Source organism: Pelmatolapia mariae, linkage group LG2 (genome assembly GCF_036321145.2).
Source record: "Pelmatolapia mariae isolate MD_Pm_ZW linkage group LG2, Pm_UMD_F_2, whole genome shotgun sequence".
Classification (NCBI taxonomy): Eukaryota; Metazoa; Chordata; class Actinopteri; order Cichliformes; family Cichlidae; genus Pelmatolapia; species Pelmatolapia mariae.
In genome coordinates, this window is record NC_086228.1 from 16,254,369 (window position 1) to 16,271,890 (window position 17,522).

Consider the following 17,522-nt stretch of genomic DNA (forward strand, 5'->3'; position numbering starts at 1 on the left):
TTTGCCATTTGTTTCCAAAAGTTGGCAGGGACAAATTTGACCAAAAATTATTTAAATGCCAGCTTTGAAAAGTTGCTTAAAGTTGCTTAAGGAAAACAAATCTTCTTCGTGTTAATGTTATGGGAAAATTATGGCTATGAGACTGACCGAGACTGAATGCTGTCTTCTTTTACTAGAAGGAGAAAACATTCTCTCTCAGGGGGAAATAGCATGCAAATAGCAACTTGGTATATAAAAGACATATGGCTGCAAACACAGGGTAACATGCTGCAATTCCACTCAATAGTGTCAAACCTCATTAAATTTGTACAAAGGAATAGATTTTAGCTGTCGCTTTGACTATTAACCAAAGGCTAATGAGTGAGAAACTGTGATCAAGACACGTTTCAGGCCCTTAGATGCTTTGTCCAACTGCTGCAGCGCAGTATGCTGTAAAGAGAACGGCAGGCTCATCCACATCTTTGGAGCATTTTGGTATAAAGATATAACAAATTATACTGACAAAAACCCATGATGTGTGCAGCTAACACAAGATCACAGAAGTAGAAAAATGTGGTTTGATAAAATTACATTGATCGAACAATGAGAATTGTGTATGGCCACACGCAAAAAATATAATATTATAAATTATTCTCCCTATTATGAACATTAAAAATTTTCTCATCTGCACTACTACATTCATGAAGGCATCTCGTGCTAGTATGGATAGAGCTCACTGTCTAATGCTGCAGCTTTTTATGTTAGATGCAGTGCTCACATCAGACAGTACTGCCATGGGCAGCTCTTCCTTTAAGGCTGTATACAAATCATGCCCTCTTTGATAGAAAAACAAAAGCTCAGCTGCAACATTAACCTTAACTTTCACCAGCTATAACTATACATCTTTTGATTGGTGCAGGTTGTCAGGGGCAAACACATGCCCAGGAGACATGAAACAAAGCAACAACAACAACAACGCAGCTTGAAAATGTACACGTGAATCAAATATGGAATATCTGTGTTCAGTAAAAATATATGAAATTGAATTAACAAATCAATCACTTTAATCATTTCTATGACAGTAGATGTCACTATGGTCACAAAATGATTTAATATTGCTTATTCAAAGGCAATGACACCTAATGCAAGTCCATCTGTCTTTGACCACATCGGTGTTTCAGCCTTCTGAGCCTCAAACTGTTCCCACACACAGAAAAAAAAGGCTTTTTCTTTCAGCCACATTACTCAAAAAAGTCCTTGCGTTTTAAAAAATCTCATCTTCTTTTCACTGCTTCCCACTGAGGGCACACAATGAATCTGAGATGAAACCACACAGAAAGATCAGTAGAAGCTAATTCTGCCTCTGTATTGGACAACTCCATTAACCATAATCCCTTTTGGTGCGCTAGAGGTGAGTCCAACACATGGCTGCTATTGAGGAGGAATTAGGCTTCATACTGAGGGTTTGCAGCCTGATGCCAGGAGACGGGGCAGTAAAGGCGTTGGTGCAGAAGAAGGTGGAGGATATTAGATGGATGTTAGCTTAAGTGAAATGATTCATGAATGAAAAAGTGACTTAGCACCCTCATGAAATTAAGTCTTTACAAGATACATGGTTAATAAAGCCCAATACAGAACTTAGTGAGCTGTGTAAATTTAGGCTGACTCATCCAGATGCGAAAGAGTTTAAGATGAAGACGAAAAATTATGCATGAAAGCATAATGTCAGCTTAATGTTTCCAGAGTTACTTTGAAGAATATTTGAAGTGGGGGCAGAATTCAGAAAAGGTTGAAACATTAAGAGAATACTTCTATTTTTATTTATTTATTTTTCCTGCCTAGATCTGAGAGATGTCAAAGGCTATTTTATCTCTATTCTATACGTTTTTTGCCCACAGAAATCTGTAAACCTGCAACTAATATTGATTCTTGGGTAAGCTTGAGTCAACAGGAGTTGCTGATTTATGATTCAGCAATGTAAATAAACAAATAAAAATATTTTTTAAAAATCTATAGTCTTTCTATTGGTCAAAGTAAGCAAATAAAAGCTTTTCTTAGTTTTTGTTATGATATTAGTGTTTACTACCAGCTTTCTGAACAATTTATTAATCTCCTAGTGATTCATCAGTATGTCACCATAACAACCATAGTATTTATGTAACTGTTCAGTGTAAACAAGTGTTTTGTAATTTGATATTGATGCCTGAGTATATTTCTTTGAAACTGGGACATCTTTCTTATTTTTAACTTTTAGGCATTTAGGCAGAATCTCATTCAGCTGTTTTCTCTACAAAGGGTAACTGGTCTGCTTACTCCAAAAATGGGCTTGAGGAAATCAATCAATAGTTTGATGATGTGAAAGCTGTCACATAAAAGCAGATGTCTACCTTTGCTGATGCTAATATTCCTGTGAAAGTAGGCACTGCACTTGTAAGAAGGAAATAGGATTAAGCTACGACAGTATTGCAAGTGATTAGTGACTTTCCAATGTCATAATTTCCTCAACAACAATGTGACATGTACATCATAGGAAGTAACATATATCACAAACATTTATCTTCAGATACTGTTCTCATTAAAAGGTGAAATTAGCTATATGACTCAAAACCTTATTTTCTGCTTGAATGTGGGCATTTTAACAAGAGAGCCTAAAGGGACTGATGTCCTTTTTGAGCCAACCTCAAGTGTCCATTCACCAAACTACAGTTGTTTTTGTTGTTGTTGGTGGTGGTGGTGTTTTGTTGTTTGTTTGTTTTTTTACATAATGGCACTGGATTAGTTTTTTCCAGGTTCCAGAGTGACATGAAATTGTGAAAGAGCTAGCAGACATCTACTTTGACCAAAAGGCTTGCTCAGCAGAGTTCCATGTGTCAATATGAATCATAGTTGCATTAATGAATGCCTGATTTGTATCAATAAAGTAAATTATTCAGTGTTAATGTAAAAAAAATAATGATTTAATTAAACAGAAATGTTCAGTAACAATGAATTACTGTACGTTTCTTCTTTTTGCATAACTCTGCATTAATTTACATTCTACCTTTACTGTGACTCATTTAGCTGATCCCAAGAGATGGTTTTGGAATGTGTTTATTGTTGGCTTTGAGTTTTATAAGGAAAAAGCAATAGTGATAGGATTGTGGGTTAGGGTCTTTCTTTTGGGAGATTAAAGCTGCATTGAGTTCTGCATAACTGAAGCTGCTGTCAGTGAGGAAATGAATATCTTTATTTGTATTAAATTTTGATGGATGTCCCACTGTATTGTTGTTGAATACTATAATAAGGTTATAAGACAAAAGTATAATCTTCTTTGTCTTTAAGAAGAAGCTGTTAACCTATATGTGAACATGCTCTAAAAAAGAATGATGGATGACATAAATGCTTTTTCTTTATTAAAATCTAAGCAGAAATGTAACAAAGTTCATGCTGGATTGTGCTTTGTGTTACTGTAAAATGGTATTATATATGCATCTTAAAAGCAGTGCTAAGCACTCAGTATGTTTACTTGCTATGCACATTACATGCAAGGATACTCCAATTGTGCAGTTGCTGACAGGGCTCCACGGTGTGTTAAATAAGGGAAACCCGGCGCTGCGTGATAACATCGGCCTGCAGAAAAGCCTTACTGTCGCCTCTGACAGGAAGGCCGCATTGATTTGTAGTAGCAACCACACACGCAGCCCTTTCCACCCCTACCTCCACTGTGTTCCATGAACAGCTTTATCTCATAGTGAGTGCAAAAGCTGATTAAACATTTTCACCTGCGGTTCAACCCTCTTCCCCTCCCCGCAAAAAAGAAAAAAGTCTCATCTCAGCACACAGAAGGGTAATTGAAGTTTCACCTTAGTTTCTTCTATGGTTGAGAATCACAGAATAATATACTGGAGATGGAAGGTCACTGTTTCTGGCACCTTGCACTTTTTTGGATTTCTGGATTGACACTGAAGATGATGATATGTTGCTTTGTTCATTCCCTGTGAAGAAATGTCCTATTAAAGTGGAAACGTTTTTGCTTGAAAAGACACAACAGGGTCTTTCACACTTCTTATGAGGGCAAAACTTTCCAAAATGAGAAATTAATCTTTGAACCTGAGACCATTCTGGTGGAGAGCCTTTTCCAAAGTGACTAGGCTGTGCAAAATGACTTTAAAAGCAGTCAGCAAAGCGACATACTTAAACTTATATTGATAAACCTGTTTTGCATCTACACAAACTCAGACAAATGCTCTTCCTATTAGAGAGAATGTAGTCAATTTATGTTCTACAGTCATAATGCTAAAGCGATGTGGCATTTTAAAAATATCAACAACAATGACTTTATCAAATTGCATGTACAGCAGAATCTTATTTGTCTTAATTATAGATTTCGATTCTACTTGTGTAATAGTCTCTCTGGTTCAAAATCTGAAACATAGGATGGTTGTCATGCTTCTACAATGCTTTTTGTGTGTGCTGTGAATGCTAATTGAAGTGGAATGCTGCTGCTCTGTTGAGATGGTGACAAAAATATCCACACAAAAGCTCAACTAATCCTTAAGCTTTTTCATTTATCTGCCAAAAGAGGCTGAGGTGACACAATGCTTCCCGTAGCAGGGTGACAACCGGAGAAGGACCTGTTCTAATAGAAAGGCAACTTCATCTAGAATGTGAACCCCATCTATTGCACCAAATAATAATTATATGTTTTAATAACTTTTTATTTTGAGCCATGGCATTCACAAGCACATTTTAACCCATGTTTAAATGGGTGAAACAAATAAGAGTGGGTAGAAAAAAACTCTTGTTCCCCTATTACATGTGAACAACATTTAAATGCAAAGATGATCACAGTTACAGTTAGCAATTGTACTGACAAAGGTAGTAAAAGACTTTTCATCTTTTTTTATTTAAATGCTATTTAATCCTAAAAATGTAATGGCTTTTAGTTAATAGATTTGAAAACAATTTTTGAAAGATTTAGAGAGTTTGAGAGAATTAAACTTGAGTTTTTCATATATTTTTTTATTACAATTCAGTGTATTTATAATCTATAATTTTATTTTTTGTACATCTTACTTATTTTATTGTATTTACTTAATGCATGTAATTCAATACTTACTGCACATAGTGTCCTCTTTTCTATATAATTCACTTACTGTATATAATGTTCTCTTTTTTGCACAGTCGAGGAGCGTTTCAGGACACATTTCATTGCGTGTTGTACTTGTATATCTATACATGTGAGAAATACAGAATCTTTAATCTTGAATCTTATTTTCAGTCCACACGATCCTACTGAGCTATATATCTTGTACGGCAGTGTTGGAGAGTAACGGAATACATGTACCGCCGTTACGTATTTAAAATACAAAATATGAGTAACTGTATTCCGTTACAGTTACCGTTTAAAAAGGTGGTATTTAGAATACAGTTACTTTGTTGAAATAAATAGATTACATGGCGGTATTTTCCTGTTTCATATTGTCGCGGATCAGGACTGTTTGGGTTTTGTTTGACAGCTACGTTCTGTTGTTCCAGGCCTCAGCGTTACGGTTGCCATGGTTACAGGGTGACGCTCTCTCAAATTCATGGGCTGCATCCTCCTGAGGCCGCATTTGTAGACCGATTACGTCACAGCGACGCGCCGAAGGCTGTCCAAATACATAGGCTGCTCCGAATGCAGCCAACAAATGGGTCGATCCGTACCGGAAACCCGATCGGTACCCCGCATGCGCGAAAGGTGTCTACTTCCGGTCGAAGCGTTTTACGATAGTTACAGGTCAGAATATCTGTTAAGATGTTAAGAATAATAAGTGTCTCTTAAAATGTTTCCGATTATGAAACATTTAATATAATGTAGACAAAAACAAAAAAGTAAAAAGATAATTACGGATCAGGACTCCCCGATCCTTCCTGCGCATGTGCAAGGTCGGACCGTACAAATCGGGTCTACCCAATCCGTACCGCGCATGTGCAGGGGTTTTCTTCTTCTTCTGTTCGTTTAGTAGCAGTTTACTCCCCAGTGTACGAGGATGCCGCCCCCTGCTGACCGAGCGAACGAACCCTATTGTAAACTGACTTAGCGTCATTACAAACGTGTGTTAAATTTGATTTAGTGATAGTCAGTGTGTTTATGCTTGTCTGTGTGGAGAGGATTGATTGGAATAGTGATGATGATGTCCACTATCACTGTCAGTTGTCAGTAAACACGTCATCTGGCTGATGAATCTTCACGTGACATATTACAAAGTCTGTATTATTAACTCTGTAATTAAGCGCCATTCTTCTTATTTTACGGCGCTGTTATTCAATCGGGGAACGCTCTCTGTTGAGGAGAAAAGCATGAAATTGTTTGTAAATGGATTATCCACTGTTTAAATGTCCCGGTAGTCGAAAATGAGGCAGAGCTGTTGAGAAATGCTAGGAGCTAACTGGGCGCTAACCGTGTCATTCAAAAACATTAACTGTCGCAATGTTGGCAAAGAGAGGAAGTGACGTAAGATTTGCGCATGCGGGGTACCGATCGGGTTTCTGGTACGGATCGGGTAGCGACAGGGTCCTCATTTTCTCCGAATTTGAGGATGGGTCTTGTCGCTACCCGATCCGTACCGGAAACCCGATCCAGGCGGCAGCGTTACGGTTGCCATGGTTACAGGGTGACACGCTCTCTCTGCGACTGTGTGTTTCCTGGGTGAGAGAGCGCCTTTTTGTTGTTGTTGTTGTTGTTGTGCTAAGCTAATAGGCAGAATGCTACAGGCATAGCCCTAAAGAATGTAGCCTCATGGGCAGTGTAGTCCGTGCTGCAGGGAGAATGGACTGCCATAGCCCTTATGTGTCTGTGAGCGCGAGGAGGGAGAAAAAGGACTTGTGTCAAGCCAGCCTCCAATTCCAGACTTGCAGTCAAGCCAGCCTCCAGTTTGTTTTCTGTTCCCTGTGTATTCAAAGTATTACGGGAATGGATGTGGAAAGTGGAGGCTGGCTTAACTGCAGTGCTGGAATTGGAGGCTGGCTTGACACCAGTGAAAAACGAGAGTGGAAAAGTACGAGTTATCATCGAGCAGAAACGGGAGCTGGAAGCATGTAAATATAATAATAACCACTGCAGCCAAGAAGAGTGCCTGACGAGCCCAGTTGTAAGTAAGCTATTAAGACTCGACTGTACACTGTGTTCGTGTTTTCCTCCGAAACAATAAGTTCCGTTGGAGCAGCCTTTCAACGCCTCTCTCTGTCTCAAACTTGACCCAGACAACAAAGTAAAGCTATTTTTCGGCTAGAAGCCCGACACGGAACCCGACGTATTAGCCAGAGGTCCCTTTACTATGGTTCGGAGCTGCGGACCTTCAGTAATAGTAATAAATCACACATTCATGTAGTTGTAAAAAGCATGATAATATATTAAGTAATCCAAAGTATTCAGAATACGTTACTCTCATTGAGTAACGTAACGGAATACGTTACAAAATACATTTTGGGGCATGTATTCTGTAATCTGTAGTGGAATACATTTTAAAAGTAACCTTCCCAACACTGTGTACGGGATTCACAGAAAATGTTAGTATTAATTTCAGTAGCCGTACATTCATTTTCCTCCAGTAACATTTCAAAAGAAAGAGTTCGTCCTTGAAAGGTCGGCAACCTATCAAATCAGAATTGCCAATTAACTTAACATGCATGTCAGACACATGGAAAACATGAAATCTTCATGCAGAAAGGAGACAGGCAGTCAGAGCCACTGCAGTGTTATTATTAATTTCATCCAGGCTATATGAACCTTGGCGTTTACTGTTGAAGCTGTGTCAAGACAATACTGAATTACCACTAATGAAAGCTAAATGCCCTTATGCTAATGATTAACATAAAAACCTAGCCTTATTGCAAGACAGTGTTTTCAACAGCTGATTAGTTTTAAATATTACAGTGAGCAAGAAGAAGTCGCTGCAGTTCAGTAACCTTTTTAGCTGAAATTTAAACCAGTAACTAGTTCCTCTGAACAAAAGAGCTGCTCAGAAAATCTTTGTATTTGCTGTTGCCACTAGTAATTACAGATTCTATTTTAAAGAATGACACTTAACCCGAGGCAAAGGAAAGTATGCAAACTTCCATTTTGACGTGTTGTGGTGGGTTGAAAATGTTGTGGTGTATTTTGGTCGCGGTAAACTATATATTTTATTAATGAGACCAGTGAAACACTGATACTTAACCTCTGCTCCTTTTTCTGTCAATGTCAACCCCCACCTCTAGCACATCTGCTCTAGGACCTCCCCTCTTGTGCAGTAACATCCACTGCTGATTGCATGGCTAGAGCAGATGGTGTCTATATACTCACCAACACAAAAACAGACATCAGTGAAAACACATTTACCTTATGCATACATGATGTTGTTTGTTTTCGCTGTTAAAAGGGGTGGAAGTTTGAGATAGAGCTAAAAGAAAGTGAACTGGACAAACAGTGTTGCAGACTCAGCTTATTCAGTACACAGTGTTAAGCTGCAGGATACACAGAGAGGTCAGGTCATACTGAATGCCTGATTAGGTTTGATGTGTGAAATGATGGCTTTGGTTCCCCATCCTGTTGCATTAGAAGTGAGTCTTAAAGCAACAGTAACTCAAGGTCATTAAGGCAGTAAATGCAGTGGTTGTAGTGTGGGAACAAGGGTTATGAATGGAGTTGTCTAAATGCTGACACACATGGGTCATCCATGCAAGTTAGGAGTGATATAGTCCAATAAGTGTCACTTTTTGTGCTTGTTGTAAAAAATGTTATTTGGAAAAATGTGTGCTAGAGCACATAAGTTTTAGTTGAGCAATTGTGTGGTGCAAATCACAGTTTTGACAGAAATGGAAAGCCTGGTCTCAACCCCAATTAATATTATATTGTCACTCATTTAAGATCCCATGATGTCATAGTTGTCAAGCTGGATTTCTGTGAGTAAGGCTCATGCTTTGAATGACTTTTCCATAACATAGCCAAAAAGTAATGTTTTGGTGTCTAAAGCTAAACCAGGGGTGTCAAACTCCAGGCCTCGAGGGACGGTGTCCTGCAAGTTTTGGACATCACCCAGGATCAACACACCAGACTCAAATCATTAGTTCATTACCAGGCCTCTGGAGAACTTCAAGACATGTTGAGGAGGTAATTTAGCCATTTAAATCAGCTGTGTTGGACCAAGGACACATCTAAAACTTGCAGGACACCGGTCCTAATAGCCTGGAGTTCGAAACCCCCGATCTAAACAAATACTGAGTAAAAGAAAAAAAGTGAGTGAGTGAAACAGAGACAAGAACTATAGGTTCCAGGTTAAAAGCCTACTACAAACTTGGCTGCTCTAAGTGCTCAATATTGATACAGTTCTGACCATGATCAGGTAAAGCACTGTGACGGCACAACAAAGCTTCACACTATTTCGGATTTTGTAAACTTGTATTTTCAAATAATTGAGTATATAAAGTAAATGCTGAATAGCTTTATAATCTGTCACCTTGTTACTTCAGCAGTAACATGTTGACTCTTGGTTGCTGTTATATTGATCCTGACACATCACAATTAAATATATTAATGTAGCAATATTAGCTTAAATACATTGCATGGCTGTCACTGTGTCAAAAGGAAAACCATGCAAAACTGCTTATTTCACACTCACTACATCTGAGAATGCATAAAACATGCAACAAAAGAAGGATCCTTAATGGCCAAGTGAATGGGGCTACTTTAGCAGTTGCAAGCAGAAGAGAGCAGGTAGCTGGGAATTATTTATTCTTAAGGGACATAGCGAGTGGGATGGTGAGGAGCGAGTTGTGGCAGCAAGCACAGATGAACAGTTTTGCTGCCACAGGAGCAGGTGTGCAGCTTTTCTAAAGTAATACATTAATGTTAAAGAGAGAAACAATGATGAAATATACATCACAGCATTTTTGCCTTCCACTCAGTGTGTGTGCATACTTGTATTACCTCGGCTGTAGGGATGTTACAACAAGTCCTCTACTAAATGATCGTGTCAGGACATAAAGGAGTATTTATATTTTAAAGAATTTTAGAAGTTGGGTCAGATATTGGGCCAAGTTTCTCCACAAATGTTTGCTCAAGCCAGGTAGAGAGGTAACAGAGAGGAGAAACACTAGATAGGGAATGGTAGAGGAGTGATAATGAAGGGTTGAGATATGATTACTGCACCATCTATGGCTGGTTAGCCAGCATCTGTGTGTCTGTGACTCAAAACGTCCCAGAGGATCTTCTGCTGCTCTCATTGTGTGTGTCCCATTGGGACTTGGGGACTTCCACACAGTGCAGATGCTGCTACATAGTTTTCTAGCCACTTCATGTTATCACAGGTGTATCTTGCACTCTGCTGCTGTGTGCAGCCTGGCAGTCACTGTGGTAGACCCCTGCCCCCAAGGCTCTGCTGTTTACGGGATGTTGTTGTACTGCCATAATCAGAGCAACTCTGCTGTGCTTCAGGTCAGCCTTTTTCCTATTACTGGTAGGATTTCCCTATGTTAGCTATTTCCTTCTGACAGCTGATGATGTTGGATTGGATAGATTGGCTATTATTCCATGTTATTTTCTTTGTCCTTGTCATTCAGTTTTTACTGCCTGAGGCATTGTTTCAGCAGTTCAACCCTCGGGGCATTCTTCCTGGTGATTTGTGAATGCTCCTGCTTTCATCCTGATACTCAGCCCTCAAACTCCTTCTTTCCATGTATTATTTTTAGAGTCTCATGGTGCTTAACCGTACAGTGGAATGATCCCTGCATTGTAAGGACATTTTTTTTGTACTGACGCATGTCAGTACACAAATATGTTTTTATTTCATAAATAATAACATATCATGGAGTGAGGTAATGGAGAGAGAATTGAAATGCAGGGCATGAACACACACATACAATGTAACAACAGGCAAAACACTTAGTGGCAGAGAAAAGTCCCCAAAACAAAGTGAAATGAATGAAGTCGACAGAAATAGGGTACCAAAACAGTACAGAAAAAACAGAGAAACATAAAAACATACAAGGGAGACTGATCTATTTATACAGCCAAGGCTAGCTAGAGAATGGCGAACAAGAGTGGAATAAGACACAGATGAAAGTAATTGACATAGGTAAGAATAAACAGGGTATTGGGACATGAAGAACAAATATTACAAAAGAACACTAAACTTAAAAGTAAAATAGAAGGTAACCAACAAAAACAAAATTAACATTGAGACAGGACTACAAAGTCATTACAGTAGTGATAGCAGAAACAGGAGAACTGCCATTAACAGAAATACAAAACAGATAAACCGACAAAGAAACCATTAGGAAATTTTAAAAATCTATGATAGGAATTTAAAAAAAAACATGAGGTGTTAAAACTGAAACCCCTCACAAGAATAATCGTTAAGACTCTGAAAAAAAAAATCAGCAGACACAAAAGTGAGACAAGAATTACAGTTCTTTTTTTAAAAAAAAAAAAAAGAAAAGCAGAAACCAAAACAAACCATATTACAAAACCTCACCACAATGCAAAAAACAGCAAAATGCAAAACTTACAAACATCAGAAACCAAACCAAAACTTTAATATAACATGTACTGTTTGAATAATATATTGTAATGGATATTTTTCCACTTTACTTAAAAAAAAAGTACAGACAGGATTTCCACCCAGTGGTGTTTAGAATTCTGAAAACAACTAAAGAAGACATACACAAATGTATTTTAAACATAGACTTAGCCTACTTACAAATTTGATGTGAGTTCAACAAGTACAACGTGTCCTAAATTAGTATGACTATATTAAGTCTTAAATAAACAATAGACTTGCTTGAAACTACCAGGAAAAAAATGGTATAAAGTTGCTTCTAAGATTTTATATTCTTCATTGATGCTTAATGAAGATGCTATGCACCGATGTCTGATGGATGTTCCAGAAATGATGATGGTCTTCTAGATAATTGTTTCTATTTATAGCCTTTGATTTCTTTTGTGGAACATAATCTGCTCTGTAGCAGTTTAACAAGTTACCATGGTTACATACCGTAGTATAAGAAGTCAACCACTCCAAACTTAGGGTTGAACTTGAAGTTGCCTCACTAACCCCCAAATCCTGATTTGTAATACTGGTCTGTGGTGTCTCTTGACACAAGGTAATTCCTTGGGTGCTGATAATGGACACTGTTTAAATAAACAATCTACTACATGACAGAGTCTCCCAGGAGTAGCAAGTGCCTCAAATTACAAAACAAACACAGATGAGGTTACAGAGCCACTGAATAATACTAACCTTGGTGGCATGCAGAAAACCGCCTTTAAAGTGTAATAAACATGCAAACCAAGTACAACGTTACCTCAAATATTAAAAAGGAAAAACACAAGACATCTTCTCAAATTAAATCACAGCTGCCCTGAATGATAAGAGGCAGGGGGAGGAATTACTGCTGCATCTTGAATAGAACACAGCAGGCTCCTGTCAAATCAATCTTAGTGGAAAGCAGAAGAAAGTCAGAGCAGTCCGGGTGGTAAGGCAGGGCTTGAAATGATAGCATCTATTGTGACCGGTGGGGGTGACTGGACGAAGACAGGATAACAGACACTCTGGAAGAGAGCTAGAGATTAATAATAACTAATGGTTAATGGTGTATAAAAATGAAAAAGCACTCTACCCATAGTTTTCATGTGATGTAAGAGCTACCCGAACATGCCTACCTGGTGGGCAAAAACAGTACTGCAAGTCCTTTGCCCTCCAGCCATCCTTGGAACGTCTTCGAGTTTAACTTGCCAGAATTGCCAGAAAGTTGCTGTGATACTGGATGCCCTGCTCAATGCTTATTTACATCTGCCAGAAGGGCGCAGAGCGGGGGTCCCCAACTAAAATAGCAGGAGGTCCACTACCTCCATCATCCAATCTGGGGTCCAAACATTTTAAATGAACCAACAAAAATGTTTTCTCTCATTTCTATTTAAAATTTAATTAACAATATAGATTTTTGTCTTGTAACTACTGATCAATTATTCATATACCCATTAAGTCATCTGCTGAACAAAAAACTGCAATCCAGTTCAAGTACTAATATTAAACAAAAAATAATTTAATAATAAAATGATGCAATAATCTTTATCACATCTATTGCACATAAACCAGTGATAAGGACTCCTGATGCATGCTCAATCATCCAGGAAAGTAAATCCCAAAAAGTTGATTCTGTTCATCTGGACGTAGCGTTTTCAGTGGGAGAAACATTTCGTCACTCATCCAAGTGACTTCTGAAGAAGTATGTGAAAAGGGAAATACCATCTCTGAATCAAGGAGGCAGGAATAAAATATCTAACTAGGTAGTAAATGAGAAAATGCTTTGCAGTCCTTACAAAACCCTCTTGGGGTCCGGATTTGGACCGGAGTCCAGGGGTTGGGGACCCGTGCCGTAGACTATGGCACGAACATGTGCACGCACCTCTCCTAACTCTGTCTTAAGCCCCTTTTCCATTAGTACCTACTCAGATCAACTTGCCACACTCAGATGTAGCACCAGCCAATCCGATTCGCCATGACTCGAATTGGATCTGCTGGTTTTCCATTAAAATCCTGTAATACCTAATGTGCGTGGTTGTCATCATAGCAACGCTGCAGAGCATCCTGTGATGTAATTAGAATGGGATACGAATGCTACAGCAAAGGTAAATGCCGAGGTGACGATATACCTGGTGCTCAGTCCGTGGCTTTTCATCAGGCTCAGGCACCATGGTGTTGTTTTTTGTGCCCATTTCCTTTGTTGCATGGTTCTAAAGAATGGCTGTTTTGATTTTTGTGAATTAGATGCTCTCAGCACTCATCAAGTGATGCCACTGACCAGCCTGTGACTTCACATTTGCTGCTCGGATCACTTGGAGCCCTGGCTGAGTGGGTACTATTGTAGTACCTAGTACCAGATACTATCACCTAATAGAAATCCCTTAAAAACCATGGTGAACCGACCTGAGTCGATCCAAGTAGGTACCCAGATAGCAAGACGACATTGAATCTATGTTGATTTTTCATCCGAACCGTCGTATATGGTCGGGGTTGAAATGCCAATGTTGTAACAACGTTGAAATACTGTGGTAAACCGACGGTCTTACTATAGAGACGTTGTAACGATGTTGATTCACCGTTGTTTTTTTGTCATTGATATTTGATCTATTTATAGTCGACCAGGTGACAACAACAACGTCGAGAAAACGTCTATTTATAGTTGACGATCATTCGGCTCCGGTCACCATCAAAAACCATCGATTTGTAGTTGAGCATTAAATTGCTTTGCAACTGATCGGGTATAAAGTACCAGAGAAAGTAGATTTATTGTTCATTTGTTATCAATGACTTGGTCTAGTTCACCAGCTTTAAAAAATCGTGTCTACGTGCAATTTATGTATAGTTGACCGGGAAATTAAAGCAGCGATCACTTGGACTATTCCGCAGCACCCCTCTCACATTGGTACACCCCCCCCTCCCCCGGTATTCATTGTCTTCTACAGTAGAGCGGGACATTTAATTTACTCTCAGCGGAATTGACCGGAGAAGGCATCAGTTCATGCACTGCACTGGCCTGCACCATGATTAGTATAAGGTAAGAATGAATGATTTTTTTTCCTACTCGGTATTTCCATGTTTGCATTTGAATAACAGTAAAAAAAAACTTGTTAATGTTGTACATTAACGAGTTTTTTTTACTGTTATTTAAATTGTGTCTACTTCTTACAATCCGGCAACAAATAAATTGCACTGCGAACAAAGTATATCAACAAAGAAAACATTTTTGTTTCATAATTTCTTCGTTATATTCCCTTACAAAGCTAGCTTTAACGCTTCGAGGTTTCCTTTGTTCTTGCCGTCGCCTCGGCGCTTGACCCAGACTTTCGCTCTGTAGTTGCTTAGTACTACAAAAAATTCTAAATCTGTGATATATGATTGATAAACGTAAAGTTAACTGTATAAACGTGTTCAATGACTTTGTTACTTTTGATGATTGGAGAGCACTCGCTTCAATTCGCACACGAAAACTTTAGACTCAGTTTGAAAGCTCACGCAGCATGCGTGACTGTACGTTGCACGCTCACCTAACTTTACGTTGCACGCGTACATGACTTTCCGTTTGTGCCTTGAATAATGAATAAGGCTACGTCCACACGTACCAGCGTATTTTTGAAACCGCTGATTTTTCTATGCGTTTGCACCTTTTGTCCACACGTAATGTATGTCTGGCCATACATTGTGTTTGTATTTCCAGGCACATTTCACGAAGCAGAACGCAGTCTTCAGAGATATCCACGTGAACGCTGTGATACGTCTGACCTTCAGTCCGAAGAAGAAACCCAGACCAGTCTTAAAAGAAAGCACAAGTAAAACCTTTATATTCACAAACATATCTTTGATTGTTAAGAATTTATGATCTTGTCTTTTATACATATCTGTGGTGCTTGCATACTGCAATATCACCACATAATATAGTCCAAAAAGTGGAAGTTTGTAAACTTTTTAAAAATGCAAAGCCGTGTACACTTGTGCACTTCAAAAATTCATTGTATGCTGTACCTTCTTGCACGTCTCTGTTTCCTGTGTGTGTTGTTAGAAATCAAACTAACTTTAGGAAACAATATGCCAAAAGCATATTTACAATTACTTAAGACCGTTTTTAATTTCTTTTCTTTAGACCAAATCCCCTGTACACATATACGGACTCAGAGGATGAGTTTTTTTGTGGGGAAAGCCTACAAAAAAACGGTTTCCCCAGGCCCCTCGAGTGAAAATACCAGGTAATAAAATACTGTCTAGTGTCTGTGTACATATCTGTGTCTGACACGAGGAAACTTTTTTGACAAGTTGTCTGTATTCTTAAATACTTAAAAAATTATCTTTTTCTAAACAGCCCTCATCACTCCGCAGTCTGCCCCCCAGCCCACTGATAGCAACCATCATAATGCCCCACCCAGCTTCCGGCACCTTTCGCCACTCCGGCACAAACCGACACAGCTTTGCGATCTCCCCAGCATGCAGAGTCTGATGTCTTCCCTATAGATGGTATGCTTTTAAAAAAGCTTTAAAGCTGCATCACAATGTCATTGTACTCTTATCTTCAAAACACCAGTTTATACTCCTGAATGTCATCTTGTTGTGATTTTTTTTTTCTGTAGATTCCAGAGACTCTGTGAGGCCACTATTACAAGGCAAGTTTGAAAATCTTGGAATTTCACAGTTTACATGGTATAACAAATATATGTGACAGGCAAAAACTAGTAAACACTTTTAGCAGTTACAAGAACTAACAAATGAATATCCAACAAAAGGGAATAGAAATACATTGCACTGCCAATACTTTGGTTTATTCTTTGTATGACTTGAAAATCAGGCTTTAGGGAAAACTAAATGACATGTTTCTATCATCAATTACATGAAGTAAACACACAAGCACTTGCATACACATTTAAGACATGAGACTCGCTAATTCCATCTCATAAAATGTGTCTATAGGTGAGACGCTTTGCGTTGATTGGTGCTGCTGGACCACACTGGAGGTGCGAGTCCGCCGTGTAATGGTTTATGCCATTACAAAGGAGCTGGCCTCTGTACTCAACTGGGCAGGGAAAAAATACCAAGGACCAGACAAAGCAAAAAAGGGCATTTAAAGAGACAGCGCTGTGCAGATGCATATTTGGTAAGTTTTAACATTTATTGTAGTTTTATGAGCCTAAAGTGAACAATAAAGGGATCAATTGATGTGCTGGGTGCGTTTCACATTTCCTATGTCTGTTTTTTGCTATATTACTTTGTCTTTCTTAATAACAAGACTTTCATGTCCGGTTAATCTGGAGATGGAGTCTTTGGTCTTCGGCTTGTTTTGTCCTCGGGTTGTACACTTTGTACAGCCCGAGGACCCATGTTTTCTTTTTTTTTTTTAAAGGATACACGGCACACCATGCTAAGACATATCGCATTTTCAGCTTATAGCTCTTTGGGAATCAAATGCGGCAGTTTGCTGATTTCCGCCTGGTGACTTTCATGTTTATCAGCCTAGGAGTTTACATACTTTCTCCCTGCTGAAGACAATTAACAAGAGCTTATTCATGTGCTCTAATTCCCTTTTTTTGTGTGTGTGTCTATTTTTTGTCCTAGATGGCCTGGCGCAGCAGGTAGGGGCGAACTCTATGTCTGAGTTGGTCTTTGCTCAAGCAGTCCAGAAATGGCTCAGATATGATCCAGATCGTACGGGTGGCGCGCAGGAAGCACATCATCCATCCCCATCCCGGAGTAAATAATAAAAAGTGACGTGAAACATAGAAATGTAAATAGGAAACTTTGTCTTTTAATAAAGTATTTTGCAAATGATACATGTCTATTGACCTTTTTTGGTTTTTTGGTTTTTTTCAATAAAAAGCAACTGTGCGAAAGAGGTGGAAAATCAATACCATATCTCAACAGTGTTTCAATATCAGAATCTGACATTGTTTCAATGTCAACAGTGTTAGAAAATATAACGTCGAATCAATGTCAGGTTTCAACATTGATTCAACATCAAAACCTGACGTTGTTTCAACGTTAAAAATGGGTGCAAGA

At 38.7% G+C, this 17,522-nt stretch overlaps 2 long non-coding RNA genes across 2 annotated transcripts; both read left to right on the forward strand.

Moving 5' to 3' along the window:
• Positions 1 to 14,349: 14,349 nt before the first annotated feature.
• Positions 14,350 to 16,137, forward strand: LOC134635796 (uncharacterized). The gene is made up of 5 exons (XR_010094979.2): positions 14,350 to 14,538; positions 15,199 to 15,310; positions 15,622 to 15,724; positions 15,838 to 15,989; positions 16,103 to 16,137. It is a non-coding gene; the product is annotated as an uncharacterized LOC134635796 (long non-coding RNA).
• Positions 16,138 to 16,278: 141 nt separating this feature from the next.
• LOC134635801 (uncharacterized) lies at positions 16,279 to 17,294 on the forward strand. The gene is made up of 2 exons (XR_010094980.2): positions 16,279 to 16,623; positions 17,082 to 17,294. It is a non-coding gene; the product is annotated as an uncharacterized LOC134635801 (long non-coding RNA).
• Positions 17,295 to 17,522: the final 228 nt, after the last annotated feature.